General features: G+C 33.5%; 1 long non-coding RNA gene across 1 annotated transcript; it reads left to right on the top strand.

Annotated features, from left to right (window-relative positions):
- The first annotated feature begins 10,963 nt into the window (after positions 1–10,963).
- LOC127708794 (uncharacterized) lies at positions 10,964–16,255 on the top strand. Its single transcript, XR_007985389.1, has 2 exons — positions 10,964–11,034; positions 15,411–16,255. It is a non-coding gene; the product is annotated as an uncharacterized LOC127708794 (long non-coding RNA).
- The last annotated feature ends 371 nt before the right edge of the window (positions 16,256–16,626 follow it).

The following is a 16,626-nucleotide window of genomic DNA, read 5'->3' as shown; positions in this document are numbered from 1 at the left end:
TGTTGTCTATTTTCTTATCAACATATACTGTTTTTATGTGATTTTTCAAGGGCAAATGTATTATTTTTACTATTGTCTGCTCAATGTCACATACATGAATTAGGATTTATGATAGTGAACCACCTCAGTGGTTAGTAGTAGCATGATGCCTCTAGTGTGGGAGTTTGTCTGCTCCGTCCACAGCCAGGTGAAATCAAACACTTGAAACTTGATATTTGCTGCTCCTTAGTATGCACGCTGCATTTAGAGGTAAGAGCAAAAGACTGGTTGGCTCTGTTTCAAAATAATGGGCTGGAGAAGGGTGACATGTCTCCCTGTGGACTGTTACCTTGGGAAATAGCATGCAAAAGAAATTGCATGTTGGTTTAGTACAATGCATTGTTCATACTCAAATCACATTAACATATTCTTGCCTTAATATGCATGTAATATTTTTTCAATTACAGGTTATGATCCATTATCATTTAGTAATTCTAAAAGTAGCACCTTTAAATATGTACTTATGAGTAGGGTATCTTTGTCCATTGTCAAATGACACAGTTATGCTCCTTTGAACATTATTTTTTTTTAATACTATTTACTACTGTAAATTCAGAAATTATTGCGTGCATTTATTATTGCGATTTTGTCATTTTAGACTTAAATGCGATTTTAATTTTTACGATTTTGAGAAAAATCCTGTTTAATTCATATAAAATATTTCAAAATGCGAGTTTAAATTATTGCGTTAACAACTCTGTCGCATTTTTCGCAATAATAAAAACCTCGCAATAATTTCTGAATTTACAGTATGCACTTTGTGTTCGTTCCTACTTCATACTTCATTAGATGTTCATGAAACTGTGTATACACATTCATCATGATTTTTATGGACCAAATCCTCTTACACATGACACTTTGTAAATTATAAACCCTAACATGAAGATGTGCATATTAGTAGGGCATTCCACTGCATTGGCAAATCCCAGAGTTATGCCACTTTGAACTGAAGAAATAGTTTATATTATTTAGTAAACTACTTCTCCTGCATGCTTCATCACATGTGCATGAAACTTAGTACATTGTAAGATCCTAATATGAAAATGGACATATTAAAAGGGAATAATGGTTCGATGACAAATCCTAGAATTATGCATCTTTAAACTATTTTTTTTTAATACTTTTGAGTATTTAGTATGCACATTGTGGACCCAACTCCTACATCCTAATCAGATGTTCATCTTGTACATTGTAGGATCATAACATGAAAAATTTGCCAAAAAAGTATCGCAACCTCGTCCAGAGTTGTACTCCTTTTATACCATTAACTGCTTTTTAAGACAATCCCCCTACATTTATCATAGATGTCTTTGCATTTTTAAACATTGATATTTGTGCATAGCTGTGGGGCATACTGTTCCATTGACAAATCCCAGATTAATGCCATTTATACTTAACAAAATTTTGATACTATCATGCTTTTTATGCATGCAACTCCTACAAATTTTATCAGATGTTCATAAAAAGCTTTGTATATTGTAATGTCCTGACATGAAAACACATATATTAGTAAGGTGTCCTAGTCCATTGACCAATCTGAGAGTTCTGCCCCTTTGAACTTAGAAATGTTTTGGTACTATTCAGTATGAACTTTGTGGATTTACTTTGTGGAAGCAACTGTTTATACATGCTACATTTGAAATTCATGAAAACTTGTTTAAGTAATTTAAAACCATACTAAATAGTATTGTTATACACATATGCACTTTCAAAGTACATTTGTACTATAATCTGTCGATACCTATATTATGGCATTGCACAAGGTCATGTTTTTCTCCTACAATTAATGACGTCTTTACACTAGATCCATTGGATGTTGGATGTGTACTGATTGATATTTTAGTCTAGATACATGATTTCTTTTATTAGTTGTTATTGGCTTTGAACTAGCTGTCAGTAACTGGGAGTACTCTCAGATCTGTACTTTGGGTATTTTTTGTTGAAAGGGATGTATAAATACCCTGCCCCGTGCCGTCTGTGTTTTTGTTAGATGTTTTTCGGCTTTGTATCGATCTGATGAGTTAATAGAAATAAGATGTGGTATGAGTGCCAATGAGACAACTCTCCACCCAAGTGACAATGTGTAAAAAGTAAACAATAGCCCTTTTTAACTGATTTTTATAATTTTTTCTTATGCCGTAACACCACTGTCCCAGGTTAGGGGGAGGGGTGATCGCTCACAAACATGTTTAACCCCGCCACATTCTTTATGTGCCTGTCCCAAGTCTGGAGCCTTTAGTTCAGTGGTTGTCGTTGGTTCATGTCTGTCACATTTGTTTTTCGTAAATTGTTTTGTTGTAAATTAGGCCGTTAGTTTTCTCAATTGAATTGTTTCATATTTTTCATGTGATAAAATGTGAAAGCAGGGATATTTTTCCTGCTCAACAGTTCAAGTTAAACAAACTTTACAACAGCACTTATATTCAATAATTGAATCCAGCTGCTTACAACAGTAAAAGTAATCACTCAAAAATAATACTGTTCTTTTCTACCTGAAGACTATCAGATTGTCGTTTAAAGCAGTGTAACTCTGATCACAACTTAAACTGTCTACTAAAATTACTTTGATTGTAATTGAAGACAAATTTACTTTAAAAAGACTGTGGTTGATGTATTTTTTTCCATTTTGAAAACATTTTACTTGGATATGTATACTACCGGATATTCGATGGATTTCTAATTAGACCCTTAACAATTTTACTGCTTCCTATCTGACTAGGTTGAGCCTCTATTTGCTGTCTATTATTGTATAAAGGAGACTTATGTGTGATGAGTAAATATTTGCTGTGAATACATTGAATGGGGAAATCTGTATTGTAAAATTTAGACAACAATAGTTCATCGATGTTCAAATCTCATAGATCGATTAAGAAGATAAAAATCAAGTTAACAAACAAGAACAGAGAATCGCATGAACTCCTAAAGGAGCGAGACTGGTTACTGTATCATGCTATATATGCATCACCCGCCATGCGAATCTACACTCAGTCAAAATACCTGTAATGTGATCATATCGCTCATGGATTATAATATGAACAAGGTAATCAATTCATCAAAAGGAAGGATTTGTATGAAAGTATTCAGTTTTGGATTGTTCAGTGGCAGGACTAAACTCACAGAATTAAACAAAATCAGAACTCAACAAACTATGAACTTATTTTTAATGGGATAGGCACACTTTTGTGAGAATATAGACCTTATAATACCACCCAAGTTGTACACACTCTGTCAAGTTTTATTTATATACCATATATCAGTGGACCTGAGATATGGACCTTAACCAAGAAGACACCAACTTTTGGAGTTTTATAAGCGGAGAAAAGATTTGACGATTTAGCTCTTGATATTGTACAGAAATATTGTTCTCTCGAGAAAGCTCATAGATATGCCGCCTCGTTGCAGAATTCGGTTGAATTAAACAAGAACAAACGTGAGTTTTTTTTCTACTAGAGAGATTCTTTGTCAGACTCTTGAACGTATCAAGGTATCCCTTCCATTTGACAAACCGTTGGTCTTTTTTTTATTGCATCTCAATTCTTCCTTACGCTATATTTTTCCTGTTCTTGTTTTTTTACAGTTCAGATGTGTAGAAGCTGCCTTTGGTTGATTGTTCATTTAGGTCGGTTATCTTGTTCACCACCGGGTCAATATAGTACTTTGAAACGCTGTTATCTTAAACATCTCAGTCCAGTTGTATGTGTAACCCTTCTCGAATGGACTCTTTTTTGCTGATTCTTATTGTATTTATCTATTTTGTATTTCGGTTTAAAACATCTACTGCATTGAGATGCAAGTTATAATACAGTTTATTTTCGTTGGATGGTTCGCTTTTATCACTTTCATCTTGATTTTGCAATCTTTCGTCTTGTATTAATCGACCGTCTTTGGTAAAACAACAATGTAGTCTATGTCCTGCGCTGAGGTAATTGTAGATTTTGGTTTTAAGAGTCCAATAGAACTTTTGAACAACAACAATCTTGTCTTTGTTTAATATGAAATACATTTAAATGTTATGTGATGACAAAAGATTCTCAAACTGTCTATTGTAAAAACTACGATTTTACATTTTTATATAGTATAACATTGCACCAGCGCACAGGGGAGCCTTTTTAAAAACTATTTGAAAAGAAACGTTGAAGTATTTTCTTCAAAGATTTTACTGACGCCATCATGAAGAGAAAGGGGGTCAATAGTAGAACAAGCACTACTGACTTCCGGATCTTCTGAGTTTAACACGGTTCTGTGTGTAGTGTGTTGTAGACTGTTTGTCTGCTCGTCTTTCTTTTTGGCCATGGCTTTGTCTGTTTCTCTTCGATTTATGGATTGTATTTTTCCCTTGATACTTCTCTCTTTTCTGGTTTCTGTCGAATCTTTTATTTGATGCCCAAACCACTCCGGTCAGAAATGCGTTTTCCATTTCATTCTTGGAAGCAGTCTTTTAATAAGATTTTCATTATAACCTATATTGATTGGATTGAAATATTTGTACAAAATATGGTTAACGTCATTCGTTTCGGCATGTTTCAAGAAATTACAAAAAATATATCCGAACGAGATTCCTAACTCGGGTTTGTATTTTTTTTAACATCCATTCTTGATGGAGATGTATCTATCTTGTGATGGACAAAAACCAAAGTAGTCTAATTTAATCCTTTTCTCGTCCTTCAACTGTGTGGTTATCCAGCTAAAGTAGATAGCACTCTTTGTTGCTGGGAGATGCCTGGTAGATAATATCGACGCAACATTCCTCTGAAGTTGACATTGTCCAAATAATTGACCCATTTAATTATATCGTTTATGGTTTAAACTTTTCAGTCTGCTCTCCCATATCTTTTGCATAACATCTGACAAGGTCTTCTAAAACAAAGTGTGAGGGAGAAGAAGATTTTCATTTCAAGAACATAATAAAATGTTTAGGATGTCTTAACACTCGACAAACTTGTAATACGAAACGATATTCATTACAGCTAGCGATGATCGAAGAGTTATAATTACACATTTTGAGCTTGGGATCACCAAACCCAAATTCAATTTAGATGGATATTCTATCGTTCTTCGAAACTCTATGAAACTAAGAAAATCTCATGTTTTTATTGTCATTTAAGGTGATTAAAAAAATGAAAACTAAAAAAATGCTCAACCGAAACGATGTCAATCAAGCCAAACAAGGGCAACATCGTCTTAAGGATATCGAACAGGACCTGTGCTTCGAAATTCAGAAAAAATAAAAGCAAATTGAAGAAATGCAATACCTGGAATAGAATAAATAGTACCCCATTGGGTTAAACAATGTTATTTTTGTGGTTTTGCAAGGCTCTCATTGTAAAGTATTTCCAATTTCCAAAAAGAGATCATTTTCCACGAAATCACGTTTAAAAAAATTGTTATTACTGAATACAGTTGTCCTCCTTAACATCAATATCTGGAAAGAAAGAACAAGGCGAAGAGGTGCAGCAAGTAAGTTTTAAAGTAAACAATAAATGCTTTAACATACCGAAGTACATTTATCTCAATTCAAAACCAAAACGAAATGACAAGATTAATCCTCTAATAGAAGATCATTAATTAGATAACAGGTAAATTGACATGTTTTAGTTAAATTATTATAATCATGTGACAATAATTGAATTTAAGTAATTTTGAATTCATCTTAAATCTCATAAACTGGAGCTGTAGCCAATGGTCATGTATTAGTCCTATACTGGAGACTTAGGAAGCCAATGATCCTGAAAAAAAAAATCATTTCAACCTGAAATGGAAATTGAATGCATGCAAGTTATTATTTGGACCTTGGGTTGTGAGAAGTTTTATTGCTGATTTATTTAATTGATTTATGGGAAATTGGAGGAAGTTAATTGATCCTAATGCCATGGAAGCTGATATGTTGTATGACATTTCACATATATGTTTTGTACAGAAAGCGACATGGATAAATGCAATCCCGTGTTTTAAGAGGAATCGTATTTACTTATTCTATTCAAAAACAAAAGTAAACTAAAACCATCCGACTGTGAACATGCTTCGATAAATTTTAAAGGATTTTTTCGAATTTAGTGAACTGCTGTGATTGTCACACATTTTAGGTCATTTCAACTTCTGAAAAACATGCTTACCTTTCTAAACAATGGCGGTAATGTCACTATATGATATAGTGCTAAACATGATGGGCTTTTTGTTCACTACCAAACCTCAATGGAAAACTAAAATAGTGTTTGAAATTATGAACACAAACTCTTTCAATATTTCTTCAGTGATTTCGGTCACTTTGATCTATTATTGGTAACTTAACTTTTCCGCAGTGATATTGTCGAATTCTTTCTCATTTGTTCTTAGTTTTTCTTATTTTTGTAGAATTAAATTAATTGTTCTATTTCAATGGTTTTAAATTATCTTATTATATGCTTCAATGGAAATGAGGTTTATAGCATTTTGAGTTATCATAGATGATAAGTATTAATGTTTGTTTGAATATTTGTATTTATAAATAGTTCTGTATTCTCTGAAAAAAAGAAAATTCAGAACATGCCGCTGCAATCTGAAATTCATGTTCACAAACAGATCGTCAGGACACCACGTTATCAATGTCACCATAGATGTAGAAAACGGTGGGTGTGACCAACTCAGTACCTTGTATGGATTCTAACAGTCCTGTTTTCTAAAATCAGACACTACCTTTGACATTTTTCTATCATTTATGGGACAGGACATGATTATCCTTCCGAAGCATCTAATTTTATTTAGCATTTGTCTTATCTATTTAAGTATGAGACACAAACTCCTCTGGCCTTTGTCCCACACGCGTTTTTTGAATGGATCCCTCTTCTTTCTTTATTTCGATGGGTTTTTTTGTGTACATTTTCTTTTTTTTCCCTTAATTTGTGTTTGTTCTTATAATGCAATCTTTCAATTACAGATTTTATACATGTACACGCCATTTAACTTTTTCTTATTTTCTCTTTTGAAATATCACAGAAAGTTTACTAAAAGCTTTTCAAACACAGAAAAAAATAAAAAATGTAGTCTATCCCCAAACGCCGATGCATTAAGATTGTCATCTGTATTTTTACAATATTTTTGTCAAAGAATCTTTTTGCATTTTCAAGCAGTCACATACAAATTAAGTCTACCGGTACGCTTTTTCTCTTGAAATATTGAAGATATTACGAGATTGAATAAAAAAGAAAATCATATTTGACAGAAAGTACTGAACTAAAACCATGCAGAACATAGTCATAAGCAACACACACAAAACGTGTGCTTTCAATCACTATGAGATCAATCTTCTGAGATGTCAATGCCTTAGCTATTTATAAGGACTGTGTCAGGTTTGTTTGGGTTTTATTTCGTTTTTCTTTTTAATAATGGATAAATCAGCTTTGTTTCATTCCAGGAATGTCATTGTTCCTTCTCATAGCAATTTTCTGTAGGGCAAACTTCAACGAAGTCACATGTTTAAAGAGATTTTTTCATGACAAGACAATTCTTTCAGGACATGTCATTACAAGCCTTTTGTCGACTCTTAAATGTCGGTATCTGAAACATCATTTATCATTGTACCTTCACTGCTGTTGTTGTCGCCTGGGTTTACTATTCCGATGGCGTCAGTCATTGTCACTCGACCTTGACTTCATTTTCCCATCTCAGTAGTCATATTAGTTTTAGATAATAGGACAAGAATCCAGATTTTCTAGTTTTGAAGGGCTGTTAAATAATATTCGCCATTCGTAGCCAATTTTCGATATGTTGGATCATGAATCTGCCCTCGAGTCATTATTATGCTCTCATGATTATATTTGTATATAAGAGACGGACGGAAATTTATAACTATATTGTTTTGAAGGAGTATATGGTTACACATGGACTTAAACACATATTTTCAAGCTTCATTCAGTGGTAATTTTAATTTGAATAACAGGATCTGTTGACCAGTAACTGAAATGTCTTGAAACAAGTTCATGTCTGTCTGGCATATTTTATATCGTTTTAGCCTAATTTTAAAACTTCAGTGATCATTTTACGTTTTCAGGATTAGATTTGTTGCTCGAATGTGGCTTTATATCCGTCTGACAGATGCCATTTGGCATTGCTTGCATATTTACCTTTCAATTGTCTGATCCAGTTTATATGTTAAGACTCATTATACTCATAGGCGGATCCTGGGGAGCCCGCCCCCCCCCCCCCCTCCATTTGTGGGAAAAATTTGGTTGATTATAGAGGGAATCACTGAAGCATGACTGGAGTGCCCCCCCCCCCCCTTAGGTCAGTCAGTGCCCCCCCCCCCCCCCTTATACAAAGTTCTGGATCCGCCACTGATTCCCCTTCAAATAAATTGTAACATACAGATGTATAACACACAGTTCAATAGATATTACAGATGCATGCAAATAAATAAATTCTTATTAATTACTTATTTTATAATTTGCTTGGTTACATTCAATTAGGAAATCTCTAAAATTTCCCAAGCTGTTTAAGCTGTGAACTCTTAATACTCTAATATTGCTCTCAATACTGTCTAACTGTTTTTTTTTATTCTCCAAAACTCAAACGAACAAACTGAGCACATTCAATCAACACGAAAGCTCCAATGAATAACTAAGTGGACTGTAGTGCGGAGCAACAGTGAAAAGGCAGGAGTAGAGCGTGGAACTAAAAATTCGAGTTAGTAGAATCGGTTGGAGCTTTGTTAAAAAATTAGAAAAAAAAACTGAATCGATTCAATGGTATGTTTACTGTATCATCTCGACTGTTTCCTTTATGTTCCCTGCATAGAACTAGAATTGTCTTGGTAAAAACCTTTTTGTCTACACTATTCTACGTTACTGTTACCCACAGAACGCAATAAATATATATTTATATGTGTGATTTTAAATCGACAAATTGCTGCAGGCGTATACAATCTTTTCCATTCTGTATGCTTGTTATCTTTTGGAGTAACAAGTAAAACTGTGAGCTACTGCTCACTGATGATACCCCCAGCCCAAATACTTGACGGTAAACAGGAAGTTGTTGAGTGATCAATCTGAAAACGCATCACACGGTATAGCTGACTTATATAAACCCTGAAACCAAATTTCAGAAATCCTTGTATTGTAGTTCCTGAGAAAGATGTGACGAAAAATTTTCATGGGACAGATGGACGGATAGATGGATGGATGGATGGATGGATGGGTGGACGGACGGATGGATGAACGAACAGACAGAGGTAAAACAGTATACCCCCACTTTTTGAAAGCGGGGGTATAAAAAGTAAAATAACCAAAAATACCGAACTCCAAGGAAAATTCAAAACGGAAAGTCCCTTATCAAATGGCAAAATCAAAAGCTCAAACACATCAAACGAATGGAAAACAACTGTCATATTCTTGACATGATACAGACATTTTCTTATGTAGAAAATAGTGGATTAAACCTGGTTTTATAGCTAGCTAAACCTCTCACTTGTATGCCAGTCGCATAAAATTCCATTATATTGACAACAATGTGTGAACAAAACAAACAGACATAATAGGTAAAAATGTCAAAAATAGGGGTACAGCAGTCAACATTGTGTTATAACCTTAATCACTATAAAAGCAAACAAATATGTCTCCAAAGAAAAACAAAATGGCATATAGACAAAGCACATAAGCAAAAATGAAAGACAAGAATACAAAAAATCACCATAGCACAATAACATAATGGCGGGATGTACTAGTACCGAGCAACGCCAAAATGATATTACCAAAAATGGACTAAACAGTAAAGGTTAATAATTTACAAAGACAAAAAAAAGAACTTTTTAGAAAAAGGACGATACGTTCTTTGACATAACCCTGTTTCATCAACTTTCTGCTCAGACACTGGTGAAGTTTTATAAAGTCTGAGTAGCAGCTGCAAGCTCTTGATTACCGAATGAGTTGGGAAATGTATATCCCATATGCAGGTGAAGTTGGTATATTGCTACTAAGGTGGGGGAAATTGATAATTTAAAATTAAAATCGTCTCGTTTGTCATAGATTTCTGGTACTGAGATGACTGCTTATGTCAAATTCGAGGTATATGTCTAAAAATGAGGCGGAGGAAGCCGTGTCGGTTGTTTCTTTAATTTATAGTTCTGGAGGATATATTAATGGAACCCAATCAGAAAAGTTTGGATTGTTAATTGAAAGAACATCATCAAAATATCTGAATGTGAAATTAAATGATCTGGCTTTTTTTTATCTTCTTGTTTCTGACAAGTGTCGAAAGGAACTCCGACTCATATGAAAAATAAGAAGAGGTCGGCAAGGAGAGGTGCACAGTTCGTTCCCATAGAAATGCCGACAATTTGTTGAAAAAGTCTACCTCCAAATTCAACAAATATGTTGTTAATAAGAAACTGTAGCATACTGATCACTTATTCCTCTGTGTAGCATGTTTTACCTTTTTGTTCACTATTAACAAATCAGTTGGGTCTGAAATAAAAGATAAGTTCTTGTCATCGAGAGCTGAGTCATTTTTTAGCTTGTTTTCGTTTCATGAAACTTTTATATAAAGAGATAACTACTGCCAAAGTAGGAGAGTTTCTTTTTTAATGACTTGTGTGGTCATTTTTCGTTTGTTGATGTTCATTAAGAGGAGTCTTAATCGTTGTACTTTTATCCTCTTACCATGTTTTTTTTTCATTGAAATTAATTTTCATTCAAGTACTGAAAACTAAAAAATCGATGTCGATAAAACCAAATAAGGACACCGTCTTCTAAATGATATAGAACAGGGCCTGTGCTTAGAAATTCAGAAAAATAAAAGCAATTTAAAGAAATGCAATACCCGGAATATATAGTTACCCACTGCGTTACGCAAATGATATTTTTGTGGTTTCTCAATACTCTCATGTTAAGTTATTTTCCTTTTTAAAAAGAGATTATTTTCCACGAAATCACGTTTAAAAAGAGTGTGTGTTATTACTTAATAAAGTTGTCCTTCTCATTAACATCGATATCTGGAAAGAAAGAAGAAGGTGAAGAGGTGCAGCAAGTAAGTATTAAAGTTACACAATAAATGCTATAAAATACAGTAGTACATTAATCTCAATTCAAAACCAAAACGATATGACAAGTTCAATCCTCTTATGGAAGATCATTAATTAAATAACAGGTAAATTGACATGTTTTAGTTTAAAATAATCATAATCATGTGGCAATTATTGAATTTAATTAATTTTGAATTCATCTAAAATCTCATAAACTGGAGCTGAGGCCAATGGTCATGTATTAGTCCTATATTGGAAACTTAGGAAGCCAATGATCCTGAAAAAAATGATTTATGTCAACCTGAAGTAAAAATGGGAATGCATCATCCCTTCGTAAATTTTACGGATGCCATCACGAGTTGGTTGACCGTTATGGAATAACCGTTTCACAGATGATATCGGATATGTTCCTTATGTCGTAACTACAATACCCTTCCCTTTTCACGAATGTGACCTACCGAATTAGACTATTTACCGGATTTGTAATAACATAAGCAACACGACGGGTGCCGCATGTGGAGCAGGATCTGCTACCCTTCCGGAGCACCTGAGATCACCCTAAGTTTTTGGTGCGGTTCGTGTTGCTTAGTCTTTAGTTTTCTATGTTGTGTCATCTGTACTATTATTTGTCTGTCTTTTTATTTTTGGCCATGGCGTTGTCAGTTTGTTTTCGATCTATGAGTTTGACTTTCCCTCTGGTATCTTTCGTCCCTCTTTCATTATTGGGACCTTGGGTTGTGCGAAGTTTTATTCTGTTAAGGAACAAAATCAACTAAATCCATACGACTTTGATCATGTTTTGATAAATTTTAAAGAAATTTATCGAATTTAGTGAAATGCTGGCATTGTCACACATTTAGCTTTTTCATCTCCTGACAAAAATCCTTAACTTTCTTGTAGTAAAGTCACTATATGAAACCGAGCTAAACATGATGTGTTTTGTTTTACCAACATACCTCAATGGAAAACAAAAATAGTGTTTGAAAGTATGCACACAACTCTTCGAATTAGACTCATCACCGGGTTTATACCTACATGAGCAACACGACGGGTGCCACATGTGGATCAGAATATGCTCACCATTCCGGAACACCTGAGATCACCCCCGGTTTTTGTAGGGTTTGTCTTGCTCTAATCTTTACTTTTCTATGTTGTGTTTTGTATACTGTTGTTTGTCTTTTCGGTTTTGTTTTTGCCATGGCATTGTCAGTTAGTTTTCGACTTATGAGTTTGAATATCCCTTTTGGTATCTTTCGCCTCTCTTTTCCAATCTTTTAACCGTTTTCAGTCTTTAGTTTTCTATGTTGTGTTTTGTGTACTGTTGTTTGTCTTTTCGTCTTTTTTCGGTTTTTTTTGCCATGACATTGTCAGTTTGTTTTCGACTTATGAGTTTGAATATCCCTTTTGGTATCTTTCGCCTCTCTTTTCCAATCTTTTTATCAATTATTTCGGCCACTTTGATTTATTATTTGTAAGTAAATTTTTCCGCAGTGATATTGTCTAATTCACTCTCATTTTATCTTTATCTTATTTTTAAAAATATTCCATTTCAACTCGGAATAAATGTCAAATTATCTCATTATATGCTCCAATGGAAATGAGGTTTATAGCATTTGAATTATTATAGATGATAAACACTAGGGTCGGTATGTATATATGTATATGTAAAATAGTTCTGCTTTCTGTGGATATAACTGGAAAATTCAAAACATGCCGCTACAATTTGAAATCCATGTTTACAAACAGATCGACCGGACACCCCGTTATCAATCTGATCATTGAAGATGTCGAGAACTTTGAGTGAGACTAATTCAGTATCATGTGTGAGTTCTTACAGTCACGTATTCTAATATCAAACTTTATTTTTGACTTTTTAATCATTCTTTCGGAAGAACATGCGTATCCTTTCGAGGCATCTGATTTGATTTAGAAGTTGTATGATTTATAAGGTATGACACACAAACTCGTCTGACCTTTGTGCCACAGGCGCTTTTGGAATGGACCACTCTTTTTATAATTCGATCTTTCAACAATAACATTAACGGTAACAATTTTTCTGCACAAGATGCGCATTTCGACAAAAATGTCTCTTCAGTGATGTACGAGGTCAAAATATTTGAAAATAATAGAATAACAATAACAGAAGTGTATATATATATATGCCGTTCATCTATTCTTGTTTTCTCTTTTGGAATATAAAACAAAATTACTAAAAAGTATTCAAACACATAAAAAAGAAAAAAAAGGTCCATCCCCAAGCGCCTGTGCCTTCTTTTGTTGTTGTCATCTGTATTTTTACATTTCTTTTGTCACAGAATCTTTTTGAATATTCGAGCAGTTGCATAGAAATTTAGTCTACCAGTACGCATCTTCTCTTTAAATATTGAAGATTTTACGAGATTGATAATAAAAAAGATAATAAATTGCTGCTCAGCATTTTAAAATTGGGTTTGTGTTTTTAGATTTCTGTAGAAGTATTCAATTAACAGATTTGACCAGTAAATACTAATCTAAAACAATGCAGGACATTGTCATTGGCAATAAACACAAACACATTCTAAAATGCATTGTTACAGTTATCGTTTGGGTTTATCTGTGTTTTGGGGGAGGGTTAGTGGTGGGGCATGGTTTTTTTTAAATTATTAGTATTACTAATGTTATATTTTTTATGTGGATAAAATGGAAGTCATTTATTGACCAAGTAAACGTGTACTTTAAATCACTTAGCGTTCAATCTTCTAAATCTTCTAATGTGACAATACCCCAGTCTATTCACAGCTATTGATAGGGACTATGTAACGTTTGTTTGGGTTTTATTTTATTTTTATTTTTAGTGTGGGATAAGTCAGCTATGTTTCATTCAAGGAATGTGATTGTTCCTCCCCATAACGATTTTCTGGAAGGTATACTTCTACAAAGTCAAATGTTTAAAGAGATTTCTTCATGACAAGACAATTCTTTCATGACAAGTCATTACAAGCCTTTTTGTCGACTCTAAATTTCGGTATCTGAAACATCATTCATTGGTGTACCTTTACTGCTTTTGTTTTGTCCCGCCTGCTACGAATTTTGCGATGCCCGAAAAAATGTTTTACCATTTCGATTCCGTCAGTCAGTCATTAATGTCACCAGTATTTGACTTCATTTTCCCATCACCAGTAGTCATATTAGTTTTAGATTATCATACAAGAACCCAAGTTTTCGGTATTTGGAGCGCTGTTAAAATAATGTTCGCCAATCGTAGTCAATTTTAGATATGGGAAGGAGGACATCATGAATCCGCCCTTGATTCAGCATTATGCTCTCGTGATCAGTATAAGATTTTATATAAGAGACTATCTGAAACTTGCAATGCTAGATTGTTTTTAAGGAGTTTATGGTTACACATGGACTTAAAACTTATTCTCAAAAGTACCAAGGCCTAATAAATAACTATTCAGTGTCTTCTTCGCAAATAAAACAATATGATCTTCAGTTATAGATTCTATGTGCAGAAGTTGTGTATTTTTTATTTAATTTACAGTTTTCCCTTTATTTGTCTTCGTACTGTTATGTTTCTTTTTGTTGTACACGTTTAAGTGACTCGGTATTTATGCATCCCGCTATCGGGTTTTTGATTTTGGGCGTTCCTGGTGCAGGTGGGTCCTGAGGTGCGATTCGGACGCAAGAGTTTGTTACAGTGTTGTTTCCATTATGTTTATCCTTGTATTTATATTTTACTTGATTTATACTTTATCAATAAAGTGTTTATACTATATGCAGTATGTATTATCAACTTCAAAAACTTTAATCGGCGTCTTTGTCAATTTAATATCAACTACAAAACTTTTGGCCTCTTGTCGAGCTTACTATCAACTACAACAACTTTTTTAATGGCGTCTTTGTTAGATTTATTTGTATGTTTGTTTGAATTTTTTATTAGTTTGTGTTGTATGTCTGTGGTGTATGTTTACACAGTTTTGGCATCTGGATCCCAATATGTCTGTTTGGGTTGCTCACCCAATTTTGTCTATATAACGGAATTATAAACAACTGTCATACAAGTTGGGGGGAGGGGCTAGCTAGCTACAGAACCAGCTTTAACTGACCATATTCTTCAGAAAATGTCTGTACCAAGTCAGGAATATGTCGGCTGTTTTCCACTCGTTCCGTTTGATCTTGTCCATTTTTATGGACTTCCCCTTTTTTAATTTACCTTGGAGTACGGTGTTTTTGTTGTACTTTTTTGTATTGGATTTTATACTTTTTAGAACCTTATTGAATTGTTGAGAAGGGTGTTACTATGAATGCATATTTCACTCTGGGAAAAATCTGATTCTCACTCTCTAGCCTCCTCTTTAAAACAAGTTTTTGAATTTGTTAAAAAACTTATCTATTTCAGATAAACTTTCTGCATTGGACAAAGTTGATCGACCAATCAGGTATAACACAGTAGGAGGATGAATGGGGATAACCAGACTATTTTTACCATGAATGAAATCTAGTGCAAATATAGTATACTAGTCAAGAATTACATCCGTTTTAACAGCAACGGTGAGGATCGTTTAAACAATTTTTTAATATGACATTGAAACTCGCAGTGTTGGAATTGTTTCATCTAACCACTATGTAGTTTTTTTTTGTCATATCAGTTTGAATACTTCTCGACTTAATATGTAGTTCATACCGATTTTCTAGAAATGACCGGAAAATTGAAAATCTATTAATATGTACACAAAACAAAGGAAATTTAAACGTTAAAATAGGTAATTCTCCGAATTGATTAACCGGGAAGTATTATTACACTTCGGAGAATCGATCAATGGAACAGGTTGGGTGTCATTTTGTACAGGACAGTAGATGAAAGATGTTTATATGGACGCGGGATTTCAATTGGACATTACCGAGGATAAGAAGCGGAATGCCCCTTGAAATCCTGTATTTGTATGAGCGCTACATCAGGTAATAAATTTTCATGAAACACCGAATTTAGAAGATCATTTGTACAACATTCGCTTTACTTGACCTCCAGACAACGCATCTACATAAAGATTGATTAAGGAAACAACGTTGCTTTCTAGGAGTGAAATGTCAATTACATTCTAATTATCTAGGATCAAGGATTCTCACTATACAAATCCTTGCTAGGATGTATCATTCCTTTCTAATTTCTTGAATGTCTTTTTTTTTTTAGATTAAAATTATGACAAAAAATCGAAGGAAGTAAAAAAAATTATTATTATTTTATTTTTTATTTTTGTTAATTTATTGCCTGACTTTTTATGAACAATTTTATCGATTAGAAATAATTTAAAGAAGTCTTATACGTGATTGATTTTTGATGTTTTATGTCCAGTGGCGAATACTTCATAATGCATGTTTATGACGATTTATGGTTAAAGTATTAATTTCTATGGGTTATAAACTTTTATAACATTAAATGATTTGTATCATAATCAATAATGTATCATTATAATTGTGACGTTCTGTACGAGATTTAAAATACACAAAAAATCTTATACGACAGAAAAACATTGATTTATTTCAGGATGGAATATAAAATTTCCGTGTTCTTTACTTAAAAGTGTCTTTTTCCTGTTGTAATGATGCACAATGCG

Source organism: Mytilus californianus, unplaced genomic scaffold, assembly GCF_021869535.1.
Source record: "Mytilus californianus isolate M0D057914Y unplaced genomic scaffold, xbMytCali1.0.p SCAF_7, whole genome shotgun sequence".
In the NCBI taxonomy this organism is placed as follows: Eukaryota; Metazoa; Mollusca; class Bivalvia; order Mytilida; family Mytilidae; genus Mytilus; species Mytilus californianus.
This window is presented reverse-complemented; position numbering and strand designations above follow the sequence as displayed.